The 12117-nt window shown below is 54.3% G+C and overlaps 1 long non-coding RNA gene across 1 annotated transcript in view; it reads right to left on the bottom strand.

Moving 5' to 3' along the window:
- Positions 1-7430: 7430 nt before the first annotated feature.
- The window catches only part of LOC137330960 (uncharacterized), a 45372-nt gene continuing 40685 nt past the window's right edge, over positions 7431-12117 (bottom strand). The window contains exon 3 of the long non-coding RNA XR_010965341.1: positions 7431-7920. This is a non-coding gene — a long non-coding RNA (uncharacterized lncRNA). The remainder of the gene's footprint in view (positions 7921-12117) is intronic.

Below are 12117 nucleotides of genomic sequence, written 5' to 3'. Positions count from 1 at the left end.
CGCTGCACTGTCGGAGGGTCAGTACTGAGGGAGTGCTGCACTGTCAGAGGGTCAGTACTGAGGGAGTGCTGCACTGTCAGAGGGTCAGTACTGAGGGAGTGCTGCACTGTCAGAGGGTCAGTACTGAGGGAGTGCTGCACTGTCGGAGGGTCAGTACTGAGGGAGCGCTGCACTGTCGGAGGGTCAGTACTGAGGGAGCGCTGCACTGTCGGAGGGTCAGTACTGAGGGAGTGCTGCACTGTCGGAGGGTCAGTACTGAGGGAGCGCTGCACTGTCGGAGGGTCAGTACTGAGGGAGTGCTGCACTGTCGGAGGGTCAATACTGAGGGAGCGCTGCACTGTCAGAGGGTCAATACTGAGGGAGCGTTGCACTGTCGGAGGGTCAGTACTGAGGGAGCGCTGCACTGTCGGAGGGTCAGTACTGAGGGAGAGCTGCACTGTTGGAGGGTCAGTACTGAGGGAGTGCTGCACTGTCGGAGGGTCAGTACTGAGGGAGTCCTGCACTGATGGAGGATCAGTATTGAGGGAGTGCTGCACTGTCAGAGGTGCCGTCTTTTGGATGAAACTGAGGACCTGTCTGCCCTCTCAGGTGAATGTTGAAGATCCCAAGGCCACTATTTGAAGAAGAGCAGGGGAGTTCTCCCTGGTGTCCTGGTCAATATTTATCCCTCAACCAGCATCACTGAAGCAGATTATCTTGTCATTTATCTCAATGCTGTTTGTGGGATCTTGCTGTGCAAAAATTGGCTGCTGTGTTTCCTACATTACGGCAGTGACTACACTTCAAAAGTATTTAATTGGCTGTGAAGCACTTTGGGACGTCCTGAGATCATGAAAGGCGCTGTAAAAATGCGAGTCTTTCTTTCTTTTTAAAAGTGAGGATCCCACTGACTGGTGTCCCAGAGACTGAAGTGATGAACTCTCAAGCCCTGCGGCCGACAAGATTGGTACAAGCAGAGGGTCAAGCTGGGGGGCAGAGTGCTTACCTCCCTGCTGACACCACACTCCCCATGTTCTACCTGGGGGTTTAGGGGGCTCTCATCACAGGCCTCATAAATAATCGAAAGTTAGTGTCTGAAGATATCATTCGGACCCTGACACCCCTCGCTGAACGCCAATCGCACCTGGGGAAACCGGCGATGAATGGATTGAGGGCCAGGAGAGGTCCAGCAAGATAAGTGGTTCAAAATTCAGAGTCAATATTGACACTACTCTGCAGCCAATAGGTTGAAAGAAAGAAAAGAAAAAAAAGACTTGTATTTATGTAACGTCTTTCATGACCTCATGACGTCCCAAAGCGCTTTACAGACGATGAAGCACTTTTTTTTGGTGTGTTGTCAGTGTTGCAACGTAGCGGTTGGAGGTGGGGGCGGGACTTGTGAGTCGCTGAACTCACGACCGAAACTACAGCAAAGTCTCCTGATAAAAGCAGGATTATTCCTCCAGCAAAATGCAGTGAGTGGAGGATAGTTACAGAACACAAGCTATGTGCATAAAATCAATCCCAGTCACTTCCAGCGGTGCAGTCTCCAGATGTGATTGACGGGGTCTTTCCCAAACACCTCCATTCTGGCCCCATTGTGAGGTCACTGTATGTAGCCTTTAAAATTTTCTCCAGGGCTATCCTGGAGGGTTGGCAACTCTATCTCCCATCATGGCCATTCCCCCAGTTCTGATAGAAACATAGGAACAGGAGGAGGCCATTCAGGTGGTTGTGAGGTAGAGCTGGGTGTTGTCAGTGTACATGTGAAACCTACCGTCGTGTTTTCAGATGATGTCACCGAGGGGCAGCATGTGATTGAGAAATAGGAGGGGGACAAGGGTAGATCCTTGGGGCTCATTCAACATGATGTGGGGTCAGTGATGAAATCTCCCGGAATACAGTCCAACCACAGTTGGCTGCCCGATGATGACACCTGGAGTACTGAGAGCAGTTCTGGGCACCGCACCTTCGGAAGGACATATTGGCCTTGGAGGGAGTGCAGCGTAGGTTTACTAGAATGATACCCGGACTTCAAGGGTTAAGTTACGAGGCGAGATTACACAAATTGGGGTTGTATTCTCTGGAGTTTCGAAGTTTAAGGGGTGATCTGATCGAAGTTTATAAGATATTAAGGGGAACAAATAGGGTGGATCGAGAGAAACTATTTCCGCTGGTTGGGGATTTTAGGAGTAGGGAGCACAGTCTAAAAATTAGAGCCAGATCTTTCAGGAGTGAGATTAGAAAACATTTCTGCACACAAAGGGTGGTAGAAGTTTGGAACTCTCTTCCGCAAATGGCAATTGATACTAGCTCAATTGCTAAATTTAAATCTGAGATAGATAGCTTTTTGGCAACCAAAGGTATTAAGGGATATGGGCCAAAGGCAGGTATATGGAGTTAGATCACAGATCGGCCATGATCTTATCAAATGGCAGAGCAGGCATGAGGGGCTGAATGGCCTACTCCTGTTCCTATGTTCCTATGTTCCTATCATCCGAAAACACGTCAGATTCCACATGTACGCTGACGACACCCAGCTCTACCTCACCACCACCTCCCTCCACCCCTCCAATGTATCTCATTTGTCACATTGTTTGTCCGGCATCCAGTTTTGGATAAGCAGAAATTTCCTCCAAATAAATATTGGGAAGATCGAAGCCATCGCCTTCAGTCCCCGCCGCAAACTCCATTCCCCATCCACCGACTCCATCCCTCTCCCCATCCACCGACTCCATCCCTCTCCCCATCCACCGACTCCATCCCTCTCCCCATCCACCGACTCCATCCCTCTCCCCGGCCACCGACTCCATCCCTCTCCCCGGCCACCGACTCCATCCCTCTCCCCGGCCACCGACTCCATCCCTCTCCCCGGTCACCGACTCCATCCCTCTCCCCATCCACCGACTCCATCCCTCTCCCCATCCACCGAGTCCATCCCTCTCCCCATCCACCGAGTCCATCCCTCTCCCCATCCACCGACTCCATCCCTCTCCCCATCCACCGACTCCATCCCTCTCCCCATCCACCGACTCCATCCCTCTCCCCGGCCACCGACTCCATCCCTCTCCCCATCCACCGACTCCATCCCTCTCCCCATCCACCGACTCCATCCCTCTCCCCATCCACCGACTCCATCCCTCTCCCCATCCACCGAGTCCATCCCTCTCCCCAGCCACCGACTCCATCCCTCTCCCCGGCCACCGACTCCATCCCTCTCCCCATCCACCGACTCCATCCCTCTCCCCGGCCACCGACTCCATCCCTCTCCCCGGCCACCGACTCCATCCCTCTCCCCGGCCACCGACTCCATCCCTCTCCCCGGTCACCGACTCCATCCCTCTCCCCATCCACCGACTCCATCCCTCTCCCCATCCACCGAGTCCATCCCTCTCCCCATCCACCGAGTCCATCCCTCTCCCCATCCACCGACTCCATCCCTCTCCCCATCCACCGACTCCATCCCCCTCCCCGTCCACCGACTCCATCCCTCTCCCCATCCACTGACTCCATCCCTCTCCCCATCCACCGACTCCATCCCTCTCCCCGGCCACCGACCCCATCCCTCTCCCCGGCCACCGACTCCATCCCTCTCCCCGGCCACCGACTCCATCCCTCTCCCCGGCCACCGACTCCATCCCTCTCCCCAAACACCGACTCCATCCCTCTCCCCATCCACCGACTCCATCCCTCTCCCCATCCACCGACTCCATCCCTCTCCCCATCCACCGACTCCATCCCTCTCCCCGGCCACCGACTCCATCCCTCTCCCCATCCACCGACTCCATCCCTCTCCCCATCCACCGACTCCATCCCTCTCCCCGGCCACCGACTCCATCCCTCTCCCCGGCCACCGACTCCATCCCTCTCCCCATCCACCGACCCCATCCCTCTCCCCGGCCACCGACTCCATCCCTCTCCCCATCCACCGACTCCATCCCTCTCCCCATCCACCGACTCCATCCCTCTCCCCATCCACCGACTCCATCCCTCTCCCCATCCACCGACTCCATCCCTCTCCCCGGCCACCGACTCCATCCCTCTCCCCGGCCACCGACTCCATCCCTCTCCCCATCCACCGACTCCATCCCCCTCCCCATCCACCGACTCCATCCCTCTCCCCGGTCACCGACTCCATCCCTCTCCCCATCCACCGACTCCATCCCTCTCCCCATCCACCGAGTCCATCCCTCTCCCCATCCACCGAGTCCATCCCTCTCCCCATCCACCGACTCCATCCCTCTCCCCATCCACCGAGTCCATCCCTCTCCCCATCCACTGACTCCATCCCTCTCCCCATCCACCGACTCCATCCCTCTCCCCGGCCACCGACTCCATCCCTCTCCCCGGCCACCGACTCCATCCCTCTCCCCGGCCACCGACTCCATCCCTCTCCCCGGCCACCGACTCCATCCCTCTCCCCATCCACCGACTCCATCCCTCTCCCCATCCACCGACTCCATCCCTCTCCCCATCCACCGACTCCATCCCTCTCCCCATCCACCGACTCCATCCCTCTCCCCATGCACCGACCCCATCCCTCTCCCCATCCACCGACTCCATCCCTCTCCCCGGCCACCGACTCCATCCCTCTCCCCATCCACCGACTCCATCCCTCTCCCCATCCACCGACTCCATCCCTCTCCCCATCCACCGACTCCATCCCTCTCCCCATCCACCGACTCCATCCCTCTCCCCGGCCACCGACTCCATCCCTCTCCCCGGCCACCGACTCCATCCCTCTCCCCATCCACCGACTCCATCCCTCTCCCCGGCCACCGACTCCATCCCTCTCCCCATCCACCGACTCCATCCCTCTCCCCATCCACCGACTCCATCCCCCTCCCCATCCACCGACTCCATCCCTCTCCCCATCCACCGACTCCATCCCTCTCCCCGGCCACCGAGTCCATCCCTCTCCCCATCCACCGACTCCATCCCTCTCCCCATCCACCGACCCCATCCCTCTCCCTGGCCACCGACTCCATCCCTCTCCCCATCCACCGACTCCATCCCTCTCCCCATCCACCGACCCCATCCCTCTCCCTGGCCACCGACTCCATCCCTCTCCCCATCCACCGACTCCATCCCTCTCCCCATCCACCGACTCCATCCCTCTCCCCGGCCACCGACTCCATCCCTCTCCCCATCCACCGACTCCATCCCTCTCCCCGGCCACCGACTCTATCCCTCTCCCCATCCACCGACTCCATCCCTCTCCCCATCCACCGACTCCATCCCTCTCCCCGGCCACCGACTCTATCCCTCTCCCCATCCACCGACTCCATCCCTCTCCCCGGCCACCGACTCTATCCCTCTCCCCATCCACCGACTCCATCCCTCTCCCCATCCACCGACTCCATCCCTCTCCCCATCCACCGACTCCATCCCTCTCCCCGGCCACCGACTCCATCCCTCTCCCCGGCCACCGACTCCATCCCTCTCCCCGGCCACCGACTCCATCCCTCTCCCCATCCACCGACTCCATCCCTCTCCCCATCCACCGACTCCATCCCTCTCCCCATCCACCGACTCCATCCCTCTCCCCGGCCACCGACTCCATCCCTCTCCCCGGCCACCGACTCCATCCCTCTCCCCGGCCACCGACCCCATCCCTCTCCCCATCCACCGACTCCATCCCTCTCCCCATCCACCGACTCCATCCCTCTCCCCATCCACCGACCCCATCCCTCTCCCCATCCACCGACTCCATCCCTCTCCCCATCCACCGACCCCATCCCTCTCCCCATCCACCGACTCCATCCCTCTCCCCGGCCACCGACTCCATCCCTCTCCCCAAACACCGACTCCATCCCTCTCCCCATCCACCGACCCCATCCCTCTCCCCATCCACCGACTCCATCCCTCTCCCCATCCACCGACTCCATCCCTCTCCCCGGCCACCGACTCCATCCCTCTCCCCATCCACCGACTCCATCCCTCTCCCCGGCCACCGACTCCATCCCTCTCCCCATCCACCGACTCCATCCCTCTCCCCATCCACCGACTCCATCCCTCTCCCCATCCACCGACTCCATCCCTCTCCCCATCCACCGACTCCATCCCTCTCCCCATCCACCGACTCCATCCCTCTCCCCATCCACCGACTCCATCCCTCTCCCCGGCCACCGACCCCATCCCTCTCCCCGGCCACCGACTCCATCCCTCTCCCCATCCACCGACTCCATCCCTCTCCCCAAACACCGACTCCATCCCTCTCCCCGGCCACCGACTCCATCCCTCTCCCCAAACACCGACTCCATCCCTCTCCCCGGCCACCGACTCCATCCCTCTCCCCAAACACCGACTCCATCCCTCTCCCCGGCCACCGACTCCATCCCTCTCCCCATCCACCGACTCCATCCCTCTCCCCATCCACCGACTCCATCTCTCTCCCCATCCACCGACTCCATCCCTCTCCCCATCCACCGACTCCATCCCTCTCCCCGGCCACCGACTCCATCCCTCTCCCCGGCCACCGACTCCATCCCTCTCCCCATCCACCGACTCCATCCCTCTCCCCGGCCACTGTCTGAGGCTGAACCAGACCGTTCACAACCTTGGCCTCCTATTTGACCCTGAGATGAGCTTCCGACCCCATATCCTCTCCATCACCAAGACCGCCTACTTCCACCTCCGTAACATCACCCGTCTCTGCCCTGCCTCAACTCAGCTGCTGCTGAAACCCTCATCCATGCCTTTGTTACCTTTAGACTTGACTATTCCAATGCTCTCCTGGCCAACCTCCCATCTTCCACCCTCCATGAAATTGAGCTCATCCAAGACTCTGCTGCCCGTATCCTAACTCGCACCAAGTCCCGTTCACCCATCACCCCCTGTGCTCACTGACCTACATTGGCTCCCGGACCGGGAACACCTCGATTTTAAAATTCTCATCCTTGTGTTCAAATCCCTCCATGGCCCCACCCCCTCCCTATCTCTGTAACCTCCTCCAGCCCTACAGCCCTCCGAGATCTCTGCGCTCCTCCAATTCCTGCCTCCTGTGCAACCCTGATTTCCATCACTCCACCATTGGCGGCCGTGCCTTCAGCAGCCTGGGCCCTAAGCTCTGGAATTCACTCCCTAAACCTCTCCGCCCCTCTAGGCTACAGCTTGAGTACAGTTGAGTACAGTTCTAGCCACCACATTGCAGGAAAGTTGCAACTGCACTAGAGAGGGTGCAGAGGAGATTTACGAGGATGTTGCCAGGGCTGGAGAATTTTAGCTATGAGGAAAGATTGGATAGGCTGGAACAGAGGAGGCTGAGGGGAGATTTAATTGAGGTGTATAAAATTATGAGGGGCCGAGATAGAGTGGATAGGGAGGACCTATTTCCCTTAGCAGAGGGGTCAGTAACCAGGGGGCATAGATTTAAAGTAATTGGTAGAAGGATTAGAGGGGAGCTGAGGAGAAATTTTTTCAAGATCAGAAAATAATTAGTGCTAATGAAGGCCATTTTGTCTATTTTAATTCATATAATCCGGAGAGATCTGAATGGTTTCCTCACCCCCAATGCCATATTTAAATGATTGTAGAGTTTTGCCACAGTGTCTCTACCCCAGAGTTTATTCCCCACATTGATCACTGTTTAGGGCAGGTCTTGACTTTGTGCATTGGTGTAAAATGGATGATAGCCAGACCGCAGCCCGTTCCACCTCACTCCCGACTTTGTGTGAAGAAGAATTTCCTGAGAAGCTGGCTCCCTTCTCCCACTGTCTCTGCTCCCAGGTCCTGCATGTGGTGTACGCAGCATCGAACCCGCCACTGAACCCCTTCGGGGTTGGGTCCTGAAGGTCCAATTAGGGAACCGTTCCTCGCAGCTCCTCGTTGCCATGGGCAACCTTCAAACAGGGGGTGGGGGAGAGGCTGCTCCATATCCCCATCACCAGGCCTTCCCTTCACTTCACCTGGGCCTGGAACTTCCACCGTCTCACTCCCCTCCTTGGCAGAGGACGAAGAATGTCAGAAATGAATATTTAAGCTTGATAATGGCTGAAAGAATATTTGAAAAGCTGATGGTTTGCATGTTTGATAATTATTCAAATGAGTGAAAAGGGGAACTTGGTAATGGTTGGTTCCCTGCTCCACCAGCTCATTAACCTCACTGGTGCTGCTGTAGTGAAGCATTTCCCCTGATATCTGCAGCCTTTAGTTATTCCCCCCCTCTCTCCCCTCCCTCCAGGTGCAGTACGGATGCAGTACCCCCATCGCACACTCCAACTGACCTGAACTGACCCCGCCTGGATTTCCAGATTCAGGCAGTCAGCATTGGCTCAACATTCCCCAAGCATGGGCCTGCCCCTTAGCTGAGGCCTTTTGTCCAGAATTGGGAGCTGACATTCAGCCACTGTTGCAGGCGGGAAGGCCTGGTCTGTGTCCTTTGGCCCTGTAGAAGGAGGCCAGTTACCTTCTGGCCTACTCTGATCCTCCGATTTGGGGATAGGCCTCAACTGAGGCCTGCTTTTACTGGAAGGCCCTCCAATTCAACTGGAAAACAAGGCAGGAGAGTCTGTTCAGGCCCATCTGCCTCATCTGCACAGCTGCCTGCTCTTGGTAAAGTGCTCTGCCCCGCCTAGGGGATCCCTAAGCAATCCCTGGGCCCCAATATTTCCTTTCTTTATTCTTCCTCCCAAAATGTATCACCTCATGCTTCTCCATATTAAATTTCATCTGACATCTACCTGCCTGATCTACTAACCTGTCCACGTCCTCCTATAATCACCAACAATCCTCGTCACAGTTAAGTATGTTGCGTAGTTTTGCATCATGTGCACGTGTTGATATTATGCCCTTATTGCCAAATCCAGATCATTTATCTATATTAAGAGCAATGGTCCCAACACTGACCCCTGAGGGACACCACTGTTTACATCCCTCTAGTCAAAATACACCCTACTCTCCATCTTCTGTCCTTTAACCAACTCCCTATCTGTGCTTTACACTCCCTTTAATACCATGAGGCTTAACTCTATTAACAAATCACTGATGCAGCACTTTATCAAATGCCTTTTGAAAATCCATATACACAACATCCACTACATTTCCTTTATGAATATATGCTGTTATTTCCTCAATCAACGCTATTAAATTTGTCAAACACAACTTGCCTCTTACAAGTCAAGTCTCTGGAGTGGGACTTGAACCTACGACCTTCTTGGTTAGAGGTACAAGCCCTTCCACTGAGCCACGGCTGACACCTAGAAGCAGGACATGGAGGAATGTCAGATGGGCAGATCGTAAGCTTATAACAGAGCCATCTGATGTTCTGTTCATTAATGGGTCAGAAATGGGTCAGGAAATGGGGCACAGAATGGGACCAGAATTGGGGCAGAAAATGGGGCAGGAATTGTGGCAAGAAATGGGGCAGGGAATGGGGCAGAGAATGGGGCAGGGAATGGGGCAGGGAATGGGGCAGAGAATGGGGCAAGAAATGGGGCAGGGAATGGGGCAGAGAATGGGGCAGGGAATGGGGCAAGAAATGGGGCAGGGAATGGGGCAGAGAATGGGGCAGGGAATGGGGCAGGAAATGGAGCAGAGAATGGGGCAGGGAATGGGGCAGGGAATGGGGCAGGGAATGGGGCAGAGAATGGGGCAGGGAATGGGGCAGGAAATGGAGCAGAGAATGGGGCAGAGAATGGGGCAGAGAATGGGGCAGGGAATGGGGCAGAGAATGGGGCAGGGAATGGGGCAGGGAATGGGGCAGGGAATGGGGCAGGGAATGGGGCAGGGAATGGGGCAAGGAATGGGGCAGAGAATGGGGCAGGGAATGGGGCAGGGAATGGGGCAGGGAATGGGGCAGGGAATGGGGCAGGGAAAAGGGCAGAGAATGGGGCAGGGAATGGGGCAGCGAATGGGGCAGAGAATGGGGCAGAGAATGGGGCAGGGAATGGGGCAGAGAATGGGGCAGGGAATGGGGCAGAGAATGGGGCAGGGAATGGGGCAGAGAATGGGGCAGGGAATGGGGCAGAGAATGGGGCAGAGAATGGGGCAGGGAATGGGGCAGAGAATGGGGCAGAGAATGGGGCAGGGAATGGGGCAGGGAATGGGGCAGAGAATGGGGCAGAGAATGGAGCAGGGAATGGGGCAGGGAATGGGGCAGGCTGCATTAACGGGGCACGATTCTCCATGAGCTCTCTTCTTCCTGTGTGTGCTGTGCCCGAGTAGTGTTACCAATTTCCAGGATTGTCCCGGAAATGCCAGGAATTAAGGATTAATCTCCTGGACACCGCTGCGAGAAACCGGGGAGTAAAATCACAGAGGCGTTAAAAAAATTGTGCATTTTTTTTAGTCTCTTTGAACACTTCTGTTTATTAGTTATAAAAATATTGGAGATGGGGAAAAAAAATTCTGTTTGACCGGGCCAGGCGGTTGGAGGCAGGAGGTCATGTGATGAAACCTCCAGGAATACGTCCAACCAGAGTTGGCAACACCTATCAGTGCAATCTGCCCCGAGAATCCTCCAGAATATTGGAGAAAATGTAAACAACAGTTTGAATTGTTTTGTCGCAGTGATTGAGGGAAAAGCAATGAATGGAGAAAACATCCATTTTCCTGTATGTTACAGGGGAGGAAGCACTAGATAGTTATTATAATGTAAACTTTGAGGAAGGAGAGATCTGATGTGGATGTAATGATGAGCAAGTCCGAGAAATACTGCAACACTATAAATTAAAATTGATTTATGAAAAGCATAGATTTTTCATGTGTGAAAAATGAGAGAAAGTGTTGATCAATATGTAACTCAAGTAAGAACTTGTAATAAAACTCGTGTATTTGGTGACCTAACTAAATCAGTAATAAAGAACAGGGCAGTGTTTGGAAAACTCGATAAATCTCTCAGAGACAGACTGTTTCATCGGGAATAACAGGTTAAGTGTGGCTATACAAACCTGTCAAGCAAGAACTTGCATTTATAAAGCACCTTTCACAACGTCCCAAACCACTTCACAGCCAATAAAGTACTTTTTGAAGAGTAGTCACTGTTGTAATGCGGCAGGTAATTTGTACACAGCAAGATCCCACAAATAGCAATGGAACAATCTGTTTTAGATGGTAGTTGAGGGATAAATATTGGCCAGGTCACTGGGGAAACTCCCCTGCTCTTACTTCAAATAGTATTATGGGATCTTTTATGTTCACCTGAGAGGGCAGACAGAGCCTCAGTTTAACATCTCATCTGAAAGACAGCTCCTCTGACAGTGCAGCACTCCCTCTGTACTGACACACTGAAGTGTCAGCCTGGATTATGGGCTCAAGTCTCTGGAGTGGGACTTGAACCCATGACCTTCTGACTCAGAGATGAGATTGTTACCCACTGCGCCACAGCTGAGACCTAAATTCAGAAACCATCAAAGAATGGCAAGTAACTGCAGTCAGGAAAGTGGAACAATTATGACATTGTAAAGAACGAGAAGGAGAAACAATCAAATCGACAATCTGAAATGCGATCTGTCAAATCTAAAACAGAGAGAAATGATGTGGATTTAATCAGGTGGCAGAGATTGAGGGCTGTCACTGGTAGTGTATGATTTAAACAAAGACACAAGTGAATGACATATCTGAGTAGAAGATTATGGCAAAGACCAGATTGCAATAGATTTAAGATAAAAGTACCAGGATCTAGTTTGCCCTCTTGGGTGGACGTAAAAGATCCCACACTATTCAACCAACATCACTAAAACAGATGATCTGGTCATTAATCACATTGCTGATTGTGGGATCTTGCTGTGCACAAATTGGTTTCCTACATTACAACAGTGACCACACTTTTAAATCTGAGATAGATAGCTTTTTGCCAACCAAAGGTATTAAGGGATATGGGCCAAAGGCAGGTATATGGAGTTAGATCACAGATCAGCCATGATCTTATCAAATGGCAGAGCGGGCTCGAGGGGCTGAATGGCCTACTCCTGTTCCTATGTTCCTATGTACTTCATTGGCTGTAAAGCCCTTTGGAACATCCTGAGGATATGAAAGGCGCTATATAAATGCAATTTCCTTCTGTATGTATTTAAAAAGTGGGTGGTGGGACTTTTGTCCACATGGAGGTGCTTAGTGACCATGGCTGACCGTCTAACCTCAAGATCATTACCACACTAGGGGTCCTGGGTCACTGACCCTGGGCTGTGGGGCTCCTGG

This window comes from Heptranchias perlo, chromosome 13 (assembly GCF_035084215.1).
Source record: "Heptranchias perlo isolate sHepPer1 chromosome 13, sHepPer1.hap1, whole genome shotgun sequence".
In the NCBI taxonomy this organism is placed as follows: domain Eukaryota; kingdom Metazoa; phylum Chordata; class Chondrichthyes; order Hexanchiformes; family Hexanchidae; genus Heptranchias; species Heptranchias perlo.
This window is presented reverse-complemented; position numbering and strand designations above follow the sequence as displayed.